Source organism: Oncorhynchus kisutch, linkage group LG15, assembly GCF_002021735.2.
Source record: "Oncorhynchus kisutch isolate 150728-3 linkage group LG15, Okis_V2, whole genome shotgun sequence".
In the NCBI taxonomy this organism is placed as follows: Eukaryota; Metazoa; Chordata; class Actinopteri; order Salmoniformes; family Salmonidae; genus Oncorhynchus; species Oncorhynchus kisutch.
In genome coordinates, this window is record NC_034188.2 from 43,660,666 (window position 1) to 43,680,374 (window position 19,709).

Genomic DNA, 19,709 nt, shown 5'->3' on the forward strand with positions numbered 1-19,709 from the left:
AAGAAGAAGAGATTTGCTTGCGCCAAGAAACACAAGCAATAGACATCAGACCGGTGGAAATCTGTCCTTTGGTTTGATGATTCCAAACTTGAGATTTTTGGTTCAAACCGCTGTGTCTTTGTGAGATGCAGAATAGGTGAAAGGGTGATCTCCACATGTGTGGTTCCCACCGTGAAGCAATGAGGAGGAGGTGTGGTGGTGCATTGCTGGTGACACTGCCTGTGATTTATTTTGAATTCAAGGCACACTTAACCTGCATAACTAACGCAGCATTCTGCAGCGATACGCCATCACATCTGGTTTGTGCTTAGTGGGACTATCATTTGTTTTTCAACAGAACAATGACCCAACACACTTCGAGTCTGTGTAAGGGCTATTTGACCAAGACGGAGAGTGTTTGAGTGCTGCATCAGATGACCTGGCCTCCACAATCACCCGACCTCAACAAAATTGAGATGATTTGGGATGAGTTGGACCACAGAGTGAAGGAAAAACAGCTAACAAGTGCTCAGCATATGTGGGAACACCTCCAAGACTGTTGGAAAATCATTCCATTCCAGGGCATTCCAAAGCTAGTTGACAGAATACCAAAAGTGTGCAAAGCTGTCATCAATGCAAAGGGTGGCTACTTTGAAAAATCTCAAATCTATTTCTTGGTTACAACATGATTCCAAATGTGTTATTTCATAGTTTTGACGTCTTCACTATTATTCTAAAATGTAGATATTTGCAAGAACAAAGAAAAACACTTGAATGTGTAGGTGTGTCCAAACTATTACAAGTTCTGTATATATAGAGTTGAAGTCGGAAGTTTATACACACTTAGGTTGGAGTCTTAAAAATCGTTTTGGTCCACTCCACAAATTTCTGGTTAACAAACTATAGTCTTGGCAAGTCGGTTAGGACATCTACTTTGAGCATGACACAAGTAATTTTTCCAACAATTGTTTACAGACAGATTATTTCACTTATAATTCACAGTATCATAATTTCAGTGGGTCAGAAGTTTACATACACTAAATTGACTGTGCCTTTAAACAGCTTGGACAATTCCAGAAAATTATGTCATGGCTTTAGAAGATAGTCTAATTGACATAATTTGAGTAAATTGGAGGTGTACCTGTGGATGTAATTCAACGACTACCTTCAAACTCACTGCCTCTTTGCTTGACATCATGTGAAAATCAAAAGAAATCAGCCAAGACCTCAGAAAAAATGGTAGACCTCCACAAGTCTGGTTCATCCTTGGGAGTAATTACCAAACGCCTGAAGGTCCACGTTCATCTGCGCAAACAATAGTACGCAAGTATAAACACCATGGGACCACGCAGCCTTCATATACCGTTCAGGAAGGAGACGCGTTCTGGTGCGAAAAGTGCAAAACAATCCCAGAACAACAGCAAAGGACCTTGTGAAGATACTGGAGAAAACAAGTAGAAAATTATCTATATTCACAGTAAAACGAGCCCATATATCGAAATAACCTGAAAGGCCGCTCAGCAAGGAAGAAGCCAGTGCTCCAAAACCACCATAAAAAAGCAAGACTACGGTTTGCAACTGAACATGGGGACAAAGATCATACTTTTTGGAGAAATGTCCTCTGGTCTGATGAAACAAAAATAGAAGTGTGTTTGGCCATAATGACTATCTTTATGTTTGGGGGAAAAGGGGGGAGGATTTTAAGCCCGAAGAATACCATCCCAACCGTGAAGCACGGGGGTGGCAGCATCATATAGTGGGGGTGCTTTGCTGCAGGAGTGACTGGTGCACTTCACAAAATAGATGGCATCATGAGGGGGGAGGAATTATGTGAAAATAAGAATTTGCTCTTGACTGACTTGCCTAGTTAAATAAAGGTTTTTAAAAAGTCAGGAAGTTAAAGCTTGTTCGCAAATGGGTCCTCCAAATGGATAATGACCCCAAGCATACTTCCAAAGTTGTGGCAAAATGGCTTAAGGACAACAAAGTCAAGGTATTGGAGTGGCCTTCACAAAACCCAGACCTCAATCCTATAGAAAATTTGTGGGCAGAACTGAAAAAGTGTGTGCGAGCAGGGAGGCCTACAAACCTAATTCGGTTACACCAGCTCTGTCAGGAGGAATGGGCCAAAATTCACCCAACTTATTGTGGGAAGCTTGTGGAAGGCTACCCGAAACGTTTGACCTAAGTTACACATTTTAAAGGAAATGCTATACTAATTGAGTGTATGTAATCTTCAGACCCACTGGGAATGTGATGAATGAAATTAAAGCTATAATAAATCATTCTCTAATATTGTTCTGACATTTCACATTCTTAAAATAAAGTGGTGATCCTAACTGACCTAAAACAGGGAATTTTTACTCTGATTAAATGTCAGGAATTGTGAAAAACTGAGTTTAAATGTATTTGGCTAAGGTGTATGTAAATTTCCGACTTCAACTATATATATACTCCGTTCAAAAGTTTGGCGTCATTTAGAAATGTCCTTGTTTTTTTGTCTTTTTTTGAAAAGGTTTTGTCCTTCAAATAACATTAACTTGATCAGGAATACAGTATAGACATTGTTAATGTTGTAAATGACTATTGTAGCTGGAAACGGCTGTTTTTTTAATGAAATATCTATGTAGGCGTACAGAGGCCCATTATCAGCAACCATTACTCCTGTGTTCCAATTGCACGTTGTGTTAACTAATCCAAGTTGATCATTTTAAAAGGCTAAATTATCATTAGAAAACCCTTTTGCAATTATATTAGAACAGCTGAAAACTGTTGTTCTGATTAAAGATACAAAATAAAACTGGCCTTCTTTAGACTAGCTGAGTATCTGGAGCATCAGCATTTGCGGGTTCAATTTACATGCTCAAAATGGCCAGAAACAAAGCCCTTTATTCTGAAACTGATAATGGGCCTCTCTCTGTACGCCTATGTAGATATTCCATGAGAAATCGGACGTTTCCAGCTCCAAAAGTAATTTACAACATGAACAATGTCTACACTGTATTTCTGATCAATTTGATGTTATTTCAATGGACCAAAAAATTGCTTTTCTTTCAAAAACAAGGACATTTCTAAGTGACCAAAATACTTTTGAACGGTAGTGTGTATATATATATATAAATATATATGTATGTACAAATGTATAAACTGTACATAAAGAGAGTTGTTCGTCGATTGCACAGCACAGTATTTCTTTTTGTCTAACATTTGAATAAATGGATATTCTGCCAGGAAATAGTGATTGCTTTTGTTCCTCTGTCCCTGAATCTTTTTTTGGCAGAAGATAAAATATCTATACTACACCAAAGATTGAAGTCTGACTTTCAAAACACATAGTCAGGAAATTCCTCAACAGATTTACAGCATCATAGACAATTGCTTCTGTTATAGTCTTCCATTAGTTTCCATTTGTGTACACCAACGGCTGGCCAAATTCCATTAAGCAAGTGCAAAATAGAAAAGTGACTCCAGTATTTCGTTAAATTGTACAACAATTCCTCCTTGCAAATTCAACAAATTATGTCAACAGCTCACATCAACTTTTTTCAAAGAAACATCACTGACCATTAATTTTTCAGTCCCCAGAGTGGCTATGGAGGTATGGAGAAATGGAAAAAGAATTTGGGCATCGCTGACATGGAAGGATGAATTCATATAATAAGTTTGAAAAGGACTCGACGTTTCACCGTTAATGAAAATCAATTTAGACTTGCAGCTTCAGTTTACTGTCCTTTGTCTTAGGTGAGGCATTCCTAATCAGCACCTCTGGATGCTGCGCTACCACTGGTGGGAGAAGGCCGTTTGTGATTTGTGCCTAGATGTCTATATTAATGGAAGGTTACCCTCTGAGTGGGAGGCTGTGAACCCTTGATGAACCCATTTGTTAATCGATGCCTGTGGGCAGACCCATTAGCACCAACTCTGTCAACTGCTGGACATTTTGAAAACCAATCTACTTGGGGGATAGCTGCATACAATCTCCATACAAGCTGATTTTGAAGGGTTATTTTCCCCTCTGATAGAGCTTATGGTTCTGAAATGACATATACACTTCCACATGCCCACTGCAGATTTAATCCAAGATTGTCCAAAACTCCATTAAAAAACACTGTCCTTACACATTGTGACAAGTTATGGACGAGAGCTCAAATCCCCTTGGTCTAGATGTAAAGACTGTAAAGAAACATTGCAAATGGGGGAAGGCGAGGCACATCGGCTCAAAGTGTTTAAGGGTTTCTGGACATGAGAATGAGAATGAATATAGTGGGTTGACACATTTGTTTAAGCAATGTATATTCGTCTCGGACACTATATTTCTCAAAAGGAAATCTGGGGGTGATAGGCAAATGTCAAAAATATTGGTTATTGTGCATCACTGGGAATAAATTTGCCAGATCAGAACTCCAAAATGAAGATTGCTGTCATTTAGTATTGTGTGTAACAGTGATAACACCAAGTAAAACTGAAATGATAACTTAAAAACACAAAATATAAATATGAATTAACAAACGTATAGCTTATTAGACACATTTCCACTTCCGGAACACATATTACTTGAATAAAAAGCATACAGCTTTTTGCAGCAATAATGTTTCCATTTTTTTATTGTAGCTCTGTATAACATGAGAAGGTATTGTCTTATTGTGTGGAGAAAAACAAAGCTTTTGTATCAGTTTAAGGGTCTTTTCTCAATCTGCAATCCATGACTGACACGAACAAAATATGTTTTTGGCGCATCACTCCCATTACGCTCCCTCGCCACCTCCTGAAGGGAACATTTCTCCTCAGGGTCCCTTTACACAGGGAAATGGAGAGAGATTGAGGGATTTATTCCAATAAAGCAGAATCTCACGGATGCCCCTGTTCGACAGCTCAGCGGGCCTTCCTCTTGACAAGCAGCCGGGATTCATAAACTAACTCTCATTACACACTAAATCCCTGGGAGCAAGGACTTTTACAAATGCCGCTCCCGATGAGAGAAGAATGATTGATCTTGGCGAGGTGACCTCCCAGATTCTCCAGATTGGCATCACAGGTAAAGGTGGAACCACAGAACACTCTAATGGTCTAATCAATAACCTAATCTTCCATTGTAATGATGGGTTCAAATTAGAATATTCATTCATTCACTCGTCTGACAGTAAAAGCCGCTTGACGATGTCACGTTGTTCGATGACTTCTGTAGCGAGGTGTTTTAAAAAAAAAAATCTTCAGTCTATGAAAGCGGATTTGGCTCGACGAGGCACTTGAGTAAAGGATATGGGCTGTGTGTTCATGGCAGGCTTTCTCATTTCCTGGTTGTCCATGAGCATTCAACAACACAGGTAAACAGAGGACTGAGCTGTTGTTTTGATGGAGGCGTTAGTCAGCCATATCCCTCCTTTGGGGATGTTAGGTTCTAAATAAACAGTAAAAACTCACAGACGATTATTAAAGCTCAAACCAAGTTTATTCCCCCAATGGGTCAGACAGCTGAACAGACAAAGACATATTGACACAAGCACTGGTATTTAACACTTCTTCCTATGTTGAGTCTCCTCCTTACACATCTGAAAAGCCAATCCACCTCTGTTGCTAGACAGGACTTTAGTGATATGTTCTTCCTCACTTCAACTGACCTAACCTCGGCCCAAATTCCTCACTCCTCCCCAACTAATGGCTGACCTGTTGACTTTTACCAGACTGTGGCCCTTCTCCTTTCCATTGGATACCTGATGTCTAACAATAACATGTTCTGACAGAATGTAAACGTTCTACATTCCCCTCTCTCCCCCAGTGACATGAATAAGGATATTTCATATTTTCAAGTTAAGAAGTCAGAACCCATCAGGGATAATCAACATTCTTTCTTCACTTTTTCTGAGTAGAATGTCAATAGGAGCCACTGGTAAAAACGGATGTGTGAGCCACAATGGAGCATCCTGAGACTGTTTTAATCAATACCTTTATCCTTTCGTCTTTCTTTACTATTTCTTTCAAACGCACAAACCCAAACACATGAATATGCACTTATCAAACCACTCCCTCCCTCTATCAAAATATGATAAAATAGTGTGTACAGAGAGAATGTACAGAGAGAATTACTCCAAGCAGGGTTCTTAATGCAGACCTTGAAAAAGTCACCAGTTCGTCAAATACAGATATCCATGCATGGTGAATATACGTTATATGTGGTCACTTCAATGGCTCCCTTTATCTAGGGGCCAGGAGAGAGAAGTGATCCTATTTAGCGGTTTCTCTTCCTTTAGAAGTACCCTGACAACCTTATGAAGGTCTGTCTCCCCAACAATATCACATTTACATTAAACAAAATACTCAGGACTTGACACCTCCTGCAGGAAAATCACAGATAATTCTGTGCTGAGAAAAATGGCGCAAACTCACAACCCTCTGCACTGTCGTGACTTCGCTTTCATTAATCTGATGACTGTTATTTATTTAAATCAACTAACTATGTTTAATTGTTACCCAATGAAATTAATCATGGAACAATTAACTCATTGGATTTGGGGCACCACGAAAGCGGTTCTTTAAAGAGTTACCATCTCCCGAATTAAACTCTATTTCATCCATAAATAGTCAACTTACTAATCATAACCTCATATCATCATTCTGAACAGTTGCATTGTCCTTGCATCTACAAAAAACCCAGCTTTGCTTATGATTCAGTACTACGCAAATTGGTTTAATTATTTATTTACTAGTTAACTAGACGGTAACACAGGATAAACATACATAATACATTAGAAACAGGTCCCTAGCAGACTGACAACAATATGCGGCTTGTTACAAAAGACATGGAGAGTGCGAGAGAGAGCCAGAGAGGGACAGAGACATTTTCTATTTTCTACTGTTGCTCTCCTCTGCAGTCATCCGGTATCCGGTGACTTGTCATGTAGTCGTGATCAGAACTACAGAGTTTATACTTCTTCCATTCGATCTGGAAGACGCTTATTTGAAGGTAGGCTAGCCAGCCGTGTCAATGGTTATCTTTGGGGTGATGAGAGTAGCGTACTAGGTGATTTGAGAAGAGTAGTAGACTGGTCCCACTTAAATTCACTTTTTATTTAGGACAGCTAATCAGCCGTACCAGTCATTGTCCGGGAGGGGACTTTATTGTCTCTACCTTAAGATTCAGAGTTCAAACTACTTTGGATGTGAGCTGACGCTTCACGTCTCTCTGATCTGACATGTTAATTCTTAACCCATAATTTTATGCAAATCAAATCAAATTGTATTGGTCACATACACATGGTTAGCAGATGTTAATGTGAGTGTAGCAAAATGCTTGTGCTTCTAGTTCTGACCGTGCAGTAATATCTAACAAATAATCAAACAACTTCACAACAACTACCTTATACACACAAGCGTAAAGGAATTAATAAGAATATGTACATGTAAATATGGATGAGCGATGGCCGAACGGCATAGGCAAGAAGCAGTAGATGGTATAGAGTACAGTATATACTGTACATATGAGATGAGTAATGTAGGGTATGTAAACATTGTATAAAGTGGCATTGTTTAAGTGACTAGTGATACATTTATTACATCCAATTATTAATAATTAAAGTGGCTAGAGATTGAGTCTGTATGTTGGCAGCAGCCACTCAATGTTAGTGATGGCTGTTTAACAGTCTGATGGCCTTGCGATAGAAGATGTTTCTCGGTCCTCGCTTTGGTGCACCTGTATTGACCTCGCCTTCTGGATGATAGCGGGGTGAACAGGCAGTGGCTCGGGTGGTTGTTGTCCTTGATGATCTTTTTGGCCTTCCTGTGACATCGGATGGTGTAGGTGTCCTGGAGGTCAGGTAGTTTGCCCCCGGTGATGTGTTGTGCAGACCGCACCAGGCGGTGATACAGCCCGACATGATGCTCTCAATTGTGCATCGGTAAAAGTTTTTTGTTTTGTTTTTTTGAATTTTCTCCCCAAATTCATGGTATCCAATTGTTAGTAGTTTCTATCTTGTTTCATTTCCACAACTCCCGTAACGGGCTAGACCACTGCACCACCCGGGAGGCCCACCATCTGTAAAAGTTTGCGAGTGTTTTTGGTGACAAGCCATTTCTTCAGCCTCCTGAGGTTGAAGAGGCGCTGTTGCGCTGTCTTCACCACGCTGTCTGTGTGGGTGAACCATTTCAGTTTGTTCGTGATGATGTACGCCGAGGAATTTAAAACTCTCCACCTTCTCCACTACTGTCCCATCAATGTGGATAGGGGGGTGCTCCCTCTGCTGTTTCCTGAAGTCCACAATCATCTCCTTTGTTTTGTTGACATTGAGTGTGAGGTTGTTTTCCTGACACCACACTCTGAGGGCCCTCACCTTCTCCCTGTAGGCTGTGTCGTCATTGTTGGTAATCAAGCCTACCACTGTAGTGTCGTCTGCAAACTTGATGATTGAGTTGGAGGCTTGCATGGCCACGCAGTCATTGGTGAACAGGGAGTACAGGAGAGGGCTGAGAACACACCCTTGTGGGGCCCCAGTGTTGAGGATCAGCGGGGTGGAGATGTTGTTTCCTAGCCTGACCACCTGGGGGCGGCCCGTCAGGAAGTCCAGGACCCAGTTGCAAGGGGCCGGGGTCGAGACCCAGGGTCTCAAGCTTAATGACGAGTTTGGAGGGTACTATGGTGTTAAACGCTGAGATGTAGTCGATGAACAGCATTCTTCCTCTTGTCCAGATGGGTTAGGGCAGTGTGCAGTGTGATTGCGTCTTCTGTGGACCTATTGGGGCGGTAAAGCAAATTGGAGTGGGTCTAGGGTGTCAGGTAGGGTGGAGGTGATATTATCCTTGATTAGTCTCTCAAAGCACTTCATGATGACGGAAGTGGGTGCTATGGGGCGATAGGTCGTTTAGCTCAGTTACCTTAGCTTTCTTGGGAACAGGAACAATGGTGGCCCTCTTGAAGCATGTGGGAACAGCAGACTGGAATAGGGATTGATTGAATATGTCCATAAACACACCAGCCAGCTGTTCTGTGCATGCTCTGAGGATGCGACTAGGGATGCCGTCTGGGCCTGCAGCCTTGTGAGGGTTAAAACGTTTAAATGTTTTACTCACGTTGGCTGTGGTGAAGGAGAGCCCGCAGGTTTTGGTAGCGGGCCGTGTCAGTGGCACTGTATTTTTCTCAAAGCGAGCAAAGAAGTTGTTTAGTTTTTCTGGGAGCAAGACATCGCTGTCTGCGATGGGGCTGGTTTTCTTTCTGTAATCCGTGATTGACTGTAGACCCTGCCACATACATCTCGTGTCTGAGCCCTTTGAATTGCCACTCTACTTTGCCTCTATACTGATGCTTAGCTTGTTTGATTGCCTTGCGGAGGGAATATCCACACTGTTTGTATTTGGTCATGTTTCCGGTCGTCTTGCCATGATTAAAAGCAGTGGTTCGCACTTTCAATTTTGCGCGAATGCTGCCATCAATCCACGGTTTCTGGTTGGGGAAGGTTTTAATAGTCACCGGGGTACAACATGCACTTGCTAATAAACTCGCTCACCGAATCAGCATATACATCAATGTTGTTGTCCGATGCTATCCAGAACATATCCCAGTCCACGTGATCGAAGCAATTTTGAAGCGTGGAATCAGATTGGTTGGACCAACTTTGTACAGACCTGAGCACGGGCGTTTCCTGTTTTCATTTACGTCTATAGGCTGGGATCAACATAATGGACTCGTGGTCAGAATTGCCGAAAGAAGGGCGAAGGAGGGCTTTGTATGCGTCCCGGAAACAATGATCCAGTAGAAATGATCCAGAATTTTGCCAGCCCAGGTCGCGCATTCGATATGCTGCTAAAATTTAGGGAGCCTTGTTTTCAGATTAGCCTTGTTAAAATCCCCAGCTACAATAAATGCAGCCTCAGGATGTGTGGTTTCCAGTTTACATAGAGTCCAATGAAGTTCTTTCAGGGCCGTTAAGGTGTCTGCTTGGGGGGATATACACGGCTGTGATTATAATCAAAGAGAATTCTCTTGGCATTTGATTGTAAGGAATTCTAGATCAGGTGAACAAAAGGACTTGAGTTCCTGTATGAACTCACACTACTAATCATAAGGCATACTCCCCCGCCCTTCTTCTTACCAGAGAGATGTTTGCTTCTGTTGGCGCGATGCGTGAAGAAACCGGGCTGTACCAATTCTGATAACGTATCCCAAGTGCAGTTCGTTAAAGGGGGGCGGTTCCATCAGGCTGACACGCTCTCTGACCTCACTCAGGGGCTTGACTTGTCACTCGTAGAAAGTTATGTAAAACTATTTTCTCTTATGGTTTATAAAATCATGTCCTTCTCTTAACAAAAACACTTTCATCATTTTTCATATAGCATGCACAACGCAGAGGATAGAAACATTATACATATAGTATACATACTTACATACAAGTTACAGTATTTCCTCTATAACATTTTTAATTACATCACTAAATAACAACCAAACTGACATCAGTGTTCTTTTAGGTCGCCTATGATCCTTCCCCATGTTCGAAGTTAGAAGTATTGTTCCAGTATTCGCTTTAGAACGTGTTAGAGTTTCGGCGGGAAAAGTGTGCTGAAACAAAGGCAAGGCATGATTTATATTTTTATTTCTGCATTTTGTGTCGCGCCTGCAGGGTTGAAATATGTTTTCTCTCTTTTGTTTACGGAGGTGCTATCCTCAGATAATAGCATGGTTTGCTTTCGCCAAAAGCCTTTTTGAAAACTGACATGTTGGCTGGATTCACAACATGTGTAGCTTTAATTTGGTATCTTACATGTGTGATTTAATGAAAGTTTGATTTTTATAGGAATTTATTTGAATTTGGCGCTCTGCATTTTCTCTGGCTTTTGGCCAAGTGGGACGCTACCGTTCCACATATCCCAGAGAAGTTAATAACACACAAGACTCACGCAAAACATTATTACATTTCTTCCCCAAATGAGCTGCGTTGTGGCACTAACTGGTGGTTGTATGGGGAACTTGTTTGTGGCAGTATCACTTCCTATGTGTCAAAGAAAATGAAATAAAATCAATAAAAACAAACAAAGAAATATACAAAATATAGTTACCACACCTTAATCATCTAATTAGACTCTATTCTATATACGTCCACCGTCTTGGCTAAATTACTCTATTAACTTGTTATGGCTGCAATCCCGCTATCGGGATAAGTGTCATCAACAACCGCTGAATAGCATAGCGCTGCATTCAATAAATATTACTACAAATATTTATATTCATGAAATCACAAGTGCAATATAGGAAACACAGCTTAGCCTTTTGTTATTCCACCTGTCGTGTCAGATTTTGAAATTATGCTTTACAGCGAAGGCAATCCAAGCATTTGTGTAAGTTTATCGATCGCACGACAAAACATTAAGTACACTTAGCATCAGGAAGCTTGGTCACGAAAATCATAAAAGCAATCAAATTAATAATTTACCTTTGATGATCTTCGGATATTTTCACTCACGAGACTCCCAGTTACAAAACAAATGTTCCTTTTGTTCCATAAAGATTATTTTTATATCCAAAATACCTCCGTTTGTTTGTCGCGTTATGTTCAGAAATCCACAGGAAAGAGCAGTCACGACAACGCAGACAAAAATTCAAAATAGTTTCCATAATGTCCACAGAAACATGTCAAACGTTTTTTATAATCAATCCTCGGGTTGTTTTTAAAATATATAATCGATAATATATCAACGGCAAATGTCTTTCACAGTAGGAGAGGGAAAAACAATAGCTTTTATTTTTCAAAATAAAAGCCTGAAACTATGTCTGAAGACTGTTGACACCTTGAGGAAGCAATAGTAAAAGGAATCTGGTTCATATCCCTTTAAATCCAGCAAAGGGAGGCTATGGAACATGGAGTTTTCAAAATAGAAGCCACTTCCTGGTTTTGATTTTCTCAGGGTTTCGCCTGCAATATCAGTTCTGTTATACTCACAGACAATATTTTGACAGTTTTGGAAACTTTAGAGTGTTTTCTATCCAATACTACTAATAATATGCATATATTAGCAACTGAGACTGAGGTGCTGGCCGTTTACAATGGACACCTTTTCATCCAAGCTACTCAATACTGCCCCTGCAGCCATAAAAAGTTAAAGCATTTTGTCTAATGCCACATCTAGGCTGATCCTATCCTATTTTGCTCGGACCCTTAAGTGATCATAATATAAATCCGCATTAAATGTTCCGTTGTGCATATGTGCGTTTATGCTTGCACATGCCAAGGGCAAGAAAACCCAGTATCCTGGTAGGCTGCAACCTGGGCAGAATGAGTCTGCCATCATCAGATCATTTCCATGTCAATGACCATGTGTCAGTAAGAATCGGTGCCGACCTCAAGCCGTATGCCATGGGGACCTGTAGTGGTTTTACTACAAATCAATGTGTCTTACACCATTTTAGTAGCGATAGGTATGAAGGAGTCTATTTCATAGCTATGTTATCCACGGACGAGCTAACTTCACGATGGAAGTAGTCTATGAGCACTGAACCAGTCGTACTCGGTGTGATAATGGTTCATGACTTCTAATAAAGTTTCCTCCTGAATGGAGGGTTCTATTTATTAGCGGCATGTGTGTTAACCATCAGAAGAAATATTCCCTTCCACATGGTGCAATCTGAGTGACTACTACCTCTGTCACTGTTGTCAAGTGCAATTCAACTTGTTAAGTCTCTAACCTTCTTACTGACTGTGGCTGGACTGACTGTTTCTGGCATCGGTACTGGTACCCAAGGGAACCAGCTATCCTACCAATTTATTCTGTAATGTTATCCTACCATAACACATGATTGGAGCATTTTACTAGTTGCATTGAGTTGAGACTACGCATGGCAAGGAGTGACTATTTTATTTTATTTTTATTACGACCAGTGTGGGACACCTCTGTGATATCTGAGATGTATTCTAAGGTTATCCCGTTGAGGGGCTCCTTTGTTTGTCGTGGGGGAAGTTTACAACTTGATTTGTATTCTAATCGGGCGGCCTCGACAGTGTTGCATGAAGCCACGACCCACCCACTGGCATCGACGAGGCTCGTCATGGGTCTGGGCTAGTATACCCCCTCTTTGTGTCTCGGGATCTCCCCCCCCCTCCCACCAGTGATTGGTGTTGCTGTCCAAAGGCAACAAGCAAAAAGGTTGGACCCTATGGATGAGTTGTCAGCAGCTGCGTTGTTAGTAAAGTGGCTGTAACCTTTCAACCAAATCTCCTGGTATTTGTGCTTCAAAACGCTCAGTGGCTGTCGAAGCCTGCCATTCACCACAGCTTACACGTGTGGCAAACATTCCAGTACCTGCGAACTGAGACAAGGATATCTTTAGCCGTTATCGCACAGTGTTTCACCAGTGGTAGTCACCGGGTCAGTGGCGGGACTGACACCGTTAGTTTTATTGTAGGGGGTTTCAGTTGTCCCTCAAAGCAGAAAATGTATCATCAGAAGCAGAGTCCACTCTGAACATTTATGCTTTGATTTCTGACGGCTACGGTGCTTGCGGAAGTGTCTGAAGGACAAGAGAAGTTAGTCATAGCTACAGTATCGCATGACTCCAAGGAGGAGGGAAGGTGCTCACTCACAGAGACTGCTGGCTCAAAATCATGAAAATAATAGTGATGAGATATCGTAATATCTGCTTGAGTCAGATTCTGAACCAAGAGGTGTCGAAACGAGCTGTCGACAGACATTCCTTGTTGATGACTGTGTTACTACAGCCAGCATTAGAATAACAGTTAGTTAATAACTTAGTTTTGTCAGTTGAGATGGCACGGTTACCTGTGACCACAATTGGTTGTTTTTCCAATCCATCAGTGGGACCAAACGATTAATCAAGTCTGCTCCGAGTAGCAGGTGTTCAGTTGAGGCTGGTAACATTCACAGGGTGAACAAGCGATATGTTTTGGAAGTGTAGTTTCTGTATGAGTCGCATTATGAGAGATCAGGTAGTCTGAGTGAAACCTCCAAGTTTAGTGTCGCATCAATCTGTTTTTAACCAATGTTTAGCTGGGTTCACAGCACTTTAGAGATCATTGAACAATGTTTGAAAGATTAGCAATATTGTCGAGCCCGAATCAATTAGCACATCACAGGTTAAGCAGGCCTCAAGGACTGTTTCCAGGTAGCAACTTGGCGTCGAGGTAGCGTTTGTGGTCATATTCCCCACAAAGTGGAGTGATTGTTTGCAACGGCGTGATGTGTCATTTGTGTTCATGGTTAAAACAGATCGACTTATCGGAGTTTGACTGGAATGCTATTGGATGTTGTTTACCTTGTGTGTCACAACTTTTGTATCTGAGTCTATAGTCGAAGCTCATGGGCTTGTTCCTTGATAGAGCGTGTCCTGGATATGCTTTCGAGTGAGAGCGGGAGTAGTTCAATTGTTTACATCTTCGCAAATGGTGTTTATTTTGGCGGACCTGTTCTCCGGCAATTCCACGCCTAGTCATGGTGACTTATCTTTTTTTTTGGTGCTTTTGTACTTCTCTTAGCAGGGCTTCCAGAGAATATTAGTCTACGTTTTGATCGTCATTGAACCCATTCTTACCCTTGTGCCCTGACACTTTGTGTGGGTTGGGTACAGGAACGCAGTGATCAGGTTGATTGCAGCGGTAGTCATTTCGCTGGCGACGTTGTTTATAGTTATTTTGACCTTTGCAGTTATTGGTATCATGGTTTCGTGGTAGATACTGTTGTTGTGCGTCATCTCTCAATGCTCCTTTCCCTGATAATACACCCTCTAACTGGAGTGAGCGCACCTGTTCGATATTGAAAACCGAGATGTCAGGGCTCTTGGCCCAATTTTGATTCCTCAAAAGCTGTGCTCGCGAGTTCTGAGATTTGTAAACCAACGTGGGCTGTAGGGCCCAAGTACAGTAGTTAATGAAGTGGGGATACATGTTTGACAAACATTTGTTTGAATGGTAATAGTAAAGACGAAAATTTGCTTATCAAGGTGTCAAGCTCATTGAGGAACTCTCTAAGGGCACCTGGTGGGCTATAGATGACAACAATGTTAAGCTTGAATGGATAAGTGACAGTGACTGCATGGAATTAAAATGAGGAAATGGACAGGAGAGAGAGTGAGAAAAGAGAAAATCTCCATTTAGGAGAAATGAGTAGCCCTGTACCACCACTGCGACGACAAGATGCTCTTGAACTATGAGATAAATTGTAGTCAGGTGAAGAGAGAGCTACTAGAGGGAAGGCAGTTCGCCTAGTGGTTAGAGCATTGGGCTAGTAACCGAAAGGTTGCTGGATTGAATCCCTGAGCTGACAAGGTAAAAATCTGTTGTTCTGCCCCTGAACAAGGCAGTTAACCCACTGTTCCCTGGTAGGCTGTCATTGTAAATAAGAATTTGTTCTTAAATGAGTTTCCTAGTTAAATAGAAAGAGTAGAAGTGTCCTCTGGGGTGATCCATGTTTCAGTCAGGCCCAAAAAGACAAGGGACTGAAGGGCAGCATAGGCTGAGATGTATTCAGTGTTCTTTACCACAGATCGGCAGTCCCAAATGCTACCAGAGACCAGGAATTCCACATGGGTTGTGCGTGCAGGGTGCACTAAATTAGAAGGGTTGCAGCCAAGGGTGGGGAGTGTCTGTAAAGCCTACAGGGAGAGGAGTGAACTGAGATAGAAAACACACACATAGTTGCCAAAGCTACAAAAGAGCTAAATGAGAATCTGAAAAAACTCAAGTGAGAGTGTGGTGTGGAGCCTTCTCTTTCCTTCCTCGAATAACTCGGCAGAACCGTCTTAGTTTTGCAATGAGCTGCCGCTGAGAAAACAGGGGAGACTGAAGTACTAATACTAATTGAATTGCAAAAGGTGAAGAGCACACCTCCCGGTACTAATTTCTTATTGTCTAGGAGAAGAGAAACCACTCCTCCAACACAGCCACTGATTACGAAAACAACAAGTCACAAATTGCCCTGCCGCTTAATCCTGGTTGATGTGTCAACAATCATCTGAAAATTAACAGCAGTCAGCAGTTCACACACCAAGTAGGCTACTGGGAAGACAGGCAGCACTTAAAGTAGATGGACCAAGCTAACAACAACAGATAAAGACAAAACGTATAGCTCACTCCTGGAGATAACAGGAGTCCTCTGGCTATAGAATGAAGCACCCAACAGAAAAAATCTTAAAAAGAATTGAAGAACTAAACAGAGCTTTTGACTGTTGTTGAAAGGCAAAATAAAGCTAATCCCAAGAAGAGACTAAATCTATTCTAATCTCATTAAAGCTCAAACGGAACTGGTAGATTTCCTGAACAAAAAAGTAGAATTTTCTTTAAACTCAGATCCAAGAACTGTCATATTTAGGAGACAAAGCTGGTAAACAATTAGCTCACAGACTCCCTGCTATTTCATCCACTGATATGAATATACTCACAGATCCAAGCGTGATAGTAGATTTAAGGACTACCATGCAGACCTATTCAAAGCTGAATACAGTCCATCACATGTAGATTTAGATGATTTTAAAAAGAAAATCACCAAACTGCCATTCAATGATAGAGACACAGAGGGAGATAAATAGATTGAGGAGGTTACCAAAGTAAATAAATTACTCACTAATAATAAAGTCCCGGGTGATGACGGTTTCTCTGTTCATTTAAAAAAAAAACTTATTGATACTGTCATTCCAGATAAACTACTCAAGGTATACCACAAGACTAAAAAGAGAGGCACTTTTCCAAAACCATTGAACTCCTCAATAATAGCCTTATTGCCCAAAACAAATATCAACCTGTTAGAATGCAGCAGTTACAAACCAATTAAACTTTTAAACATGAATAATAATATATTTGGGAAGATATTAGCTGGAAGATTAGATGTTACAATAATTAATCCGATTAGTGTTCTTCAGGTCACTGCACCTGACCAAGGATCAGACTTTCCAAAAAGCAGGCAAGGCCAGCAATACATGAAAGGCTGATGAAATGCTCCCTGTTAACTAGCTATACTTTTGATTGAAGTTAGTATTGAATGCCCTCACCTTTTCATCTGCCTTCATGAAACTGATCTCAGGCAAAGGTCGACCCTCGCTTTTAATTCGCACATTTTCCTTGTACACCAGAGAATGAAAGGGGTTCTACAACACATATCACCCCCACAATGCTCTGTGGCACAATCCCAATATAACTCACTATGTTAGTTTTCTGATCCTAATTCTATGACTGGATGAACAACATGTCAGTTCATAATGCAAAAGCTTTGATTGGTTGGAGGACGTCCTCCTGAAGGTCATAATTACCATGTACACTAGCTTTCAAAAGTTTGGCGTCACTTAGACATGTCCTTGTTTTGGAAAGAAAAGCAAATTTTTTGTCCATTAAAATAACAGGAAATTGATCAGAAATACAGTGTAGACATTGTTAATGTTGTAAATGACTATTGTACCTGGAAATGGCAGATTTTTTAAGTGGAATATCTACATAGGCGTACAGAGGCCCATTATCAGCAACCTATGTTCGAATGGCACGTTGTGTTAGCTAATCCAAGTTGATCATTTTAAAATGTATCTTTAGAAAACCCTTTTGCAATTATGTTAGCACAGCTGAAAATTGTTGGTCTGATTAAAGAAGCAATAAAACTGGCCTTCTTTAGACTAGTTGAGTATTTGGAGCCTCAGCATTTGTGTGTTTGATTACAGGCTCAAAATGGCCAGAAACAAATAACTTTCTTCTGAAACTCGTCAGTCTATTCTTGTTCTGGGACATGAATGCTATTCCATACAATAAATTGCCAAGAAACTGAAGAACAGCGCTAACTGGCTCTAACCAGAATATAATAGAAAGAGGAGTGCACAACTGAGCAAGAGGACAAGTACATTAGTGTATCTAGTTTGAAAAACATCACAAGTCCACAACTGGCAGCTTCATTAAATAGTACCAGCAAAACACCAGTCTCAACGTCAACAGTGAAGAGGCGACTCCGGGATGCTGGCCTTCTTGATTTAATGAAGCTGTCAGTTGAGGACTTGTGAGGACTTGTGAGGTGTCTGTTTCTCAAACCAGACATTTTTAACTGACCCCAAACTATGGAAGGGGGTGAGACCTATGAGCCTCGTAGGTTTTGTGTTGAAGTCATTGTAGCGAGAGGAGGACGGATTATAGATGTCGTCCGGCTACACCATGGTGCTACCCCAGACAGTGCTGTTGAAGTTACTGTAGACCTTCATTGCAAAATATTGTATTTTAATCAATTATTTGGTGACATATGAATATGTTTAGTCTAAAAAGGATAACTTTTTTAATATTTCACTATTTTTATGAAATTTCACTGAGGAGGATGGTCCTCCCCTTCCTCCTCTGAGGAGCCTCCACTGGATGACAAGCATGCAGATGAGCTTCCCTGAGACAGTTTCTGACAGTTTGTGCAGAAATCCTTTGGTTGTGCAAACCCACAGTTTCATCAACTGTCTGGGTGGCTGGTCTCAGACAATCCCGCAGGTGAAGAAGCCTGTGTTAGAGGTCCTGGGCTGGTGTGGTTGCAGTTATTAGGCCGGCTGGATGTACTGCCAAATTCTCTATAATGACTTGTATGGTAGAAAAATGAAAATTTTCTGTCAACAGCTCTGATGGACTTTCTTGTAGTCAGCATGCTAATTGCCCATTTTAGAGTGGCCTTTTATTGTCACCAGCACAAGGTGCACCTGTTCAATGATTGTGCTGTTTAAACAGATTCTTGGATTATCTTGGCAAAATAAAAATTCTCACTAACATGTATGTAAACAAATGTGTGAACAAAATTTGAAAAAAGTAAGCTTTTTGCACGTATGGAGCACTATGTGATCTTTTATTTCAGCTCTTTTATCATGGGACTAGCACTTTACATTTTGCGTCAACAAAATAAGTTGATCTCCCTTGCCTGCATGTGTGTTAAACGTCTTCTTGCATTAAATTAGAAGAACTTTGATGTTGTTACAGAGGAAATGTGGTTCAGAATTTACCTCGACACGGTTACAGTTGAAGTCGGAAGTTTACATACACTTAGGTTGGAGTCATTAAAACTTGTTTTTCAACCACTCCACAAATGTCTTGTTACAAACTATAGTCTTGGTAAGTCGGTAAGGACATCTACTTTGTGCATGACACAAATCATTTTTCCAACAATTGTTTACAGACAGATTATTTCACTTATAATTCACTGTATCACAATTCCAGTGGTCAGAAGTTTACATACACTAAATTGACTGTGCCTTTAAACAGCTTTGAAAATTCCAGAAAATGATGTCATGGATTTAGACGCTTCTGATAGTCTAATTGACATTTGAGTCAATTGGAGGTGTACCTGTGGATGTATTTCAAGGCCTACCTTCAAAATCAGTGCCCCTTTGCTTGACATCATGGGAAAATCAAAAGAAATCAGCCAAAACCTCAGATTTCTTTTTTTGTCCTCCACAAGTCTGGTTCATCCTTGGGAGCAATTTCAAAACGCCTGAAGGTACCATGTTCATCTGCACATACAATAGTACGCAAGTATAAACACAATGGGACCACGCAGCCATCATACCGCTCAGGAAGGAGACGTGTTCTGTCTTCTAGAGATGAACGTAATTTGGTGCGAAAAGTGCAAATCAATCCCAGAACAGCAAAGGACCTTGTGAAGATGCTGGAGGAAACAGGTACAAAAGTATCTACAGTATATCCACAGTAAAACGAGTCCTATATCGACATAACCTGAAAGGCCGCTCAGCAAGGAAGAGGCCACTGCTCCAAAACCACCATAAAAAAGACAGACTATGGTTT